Source organism: Gossypium hirsutum, chromosome A07 (genome assembly GCF_007990345.1).
Source record: "Gossypium hirsutum isolate 1008001.06 chromosome A07, Gossypium_hirsutum_v2.1, whole genome shotgun sequence".
In the NCBI taxonomy this organism is placed as follows: Eukaryota; Viridiplantae; Streptophyta; class Magnoliopsida; order Malvales; family Malvaceae; genus Gossypium; species Gossypium hirsutum.
This window is the reverse complement of record NC_053430.1, coordinates 69,036,827-69,038,155: the sequence shown is the minus strand read 5'-3', so window position 1 is coordinate 69,038,155 and position 1,329 is coordinate 69,036,827. Positions and strand designations below refer to the sequence as shown.

Here is a 1,329-nt window from a genome sequence, read left to right as displayed (position 1 = left end):
GGTTGAAGGGTTGATATTTGTACATGCTCCCCTCCATTCGAATCGCACCTCATCACTGGATGTACCTGAGTAGAACCACACAAACCATCAATCTTTTATTTAAGTTCTACTTAGATAGCATAGCACGTCGAGGTGAAAACCGGCTACTTTCATCGTTTGTTTTCATAACTTGCCACTGATAGTTATTCAGTGACATCTCTTCAATAAATTCGAAGCCGCCTCAAGTGTCTTATATTGATAGTTCCTACAGCGGCTGCAACAATCAGCTGCCGAGTCGAAGGATTCAAGCCATTATGGAACATTTGAACCTAAAGCCAAAGCGGTAAACCATGGTGAGGGCACCTTCTCAAAAGGTCATTGTATCTCTCCCATGTATCGTAGAGTGTTTCTAAATCCATCTGCACAAAAGAAGAGATATCATTACGTAATTTGGTTATTTTAGCCGGAGGAAAATATTTTAATAAAAAATTTTCAGTCATTTGTTCCCAAGTAATGATTGACCCTCGTGGTAACGAGTTCAACCATTGTTTAGCCTTATTCCTTAACGAAAATGGAAACAACCGAAGGTGAATGGCGTCATCAGAAACACCATTAATTTTAAAGGTATTGCAAAATTCTAGGAAATTTGCCAAGTGAGCGTTGGGATCCTCATCCTGCAAACCATTAAACTGAACAAACTTTTGTATCATTTGAATTGTGTTAGGTTTCAATTCAAAATTATTTGCATCAATAGTAGGTCTAACTATACTTGACTCAGTTCCTATTAAATTAGGTTTAGCATAATCATACATAGTGCACGGAGTAAGATTTTGATTAACAGCAATTGCAGGAGGTAGTGGATTTTCTTGGTTTTCAGCCATCTCCTCGGTTGTGGTTTGAATATCGTCCTCTTGCTCATTCTCTGTGTATCTTAAGCTTCGCCTTATTTCTCTTTGGTTTCTGCAAACTGTTCCATCGATCTCACTATCAAAAAGCAATGGTCCTAGCGGGTTTCTTATAGTGACAACCTATAAGAACCTGCTAGAAAAAGGGAAAAAAGAAGAATTAGTAATAAAAATTAGAAATAAATTTAAATTGGAGTAAAAGTAAATGGCTAAAGTAATAAAAATTGAGTGTTCCTAATATCTTAGTTCCCCGGCAACGGTGCCAAAAACTAGATACGTGATTTTGTGTGACAGGTTTTAAATATTTATAATGAATCGTTCTTGAAACTAACTATTATCTTGATGAAGGCAAGTGTACCTATCGAATAGTAGTATAGCTTTAGCAAGACAAGATTGTCAAACCCAAAGGAACTAAAAGTACTAGTAATGACTGTCTTTGTATTAT

At 36.5% G+C, this 1,329-nt stretch overlaps 1 non-coding gene across 1 annotated transcript; it reads left to right on the top strand.

Moving 5' to 3' along the window:
- Positions 1 to 324: 324 nt before the first annotated feature.
- Positions 325 to 431, top strand: LOC121204298 (small nucleolar RNA R71). The gene has a single exon (XR_005899226.1). It is a non-coding gene; the product is annotated as a small nucleolar RNA R71 (small nucleolar RNA).
- Positions 432 to 1,329: the final 898 nt, after the last annotated feature.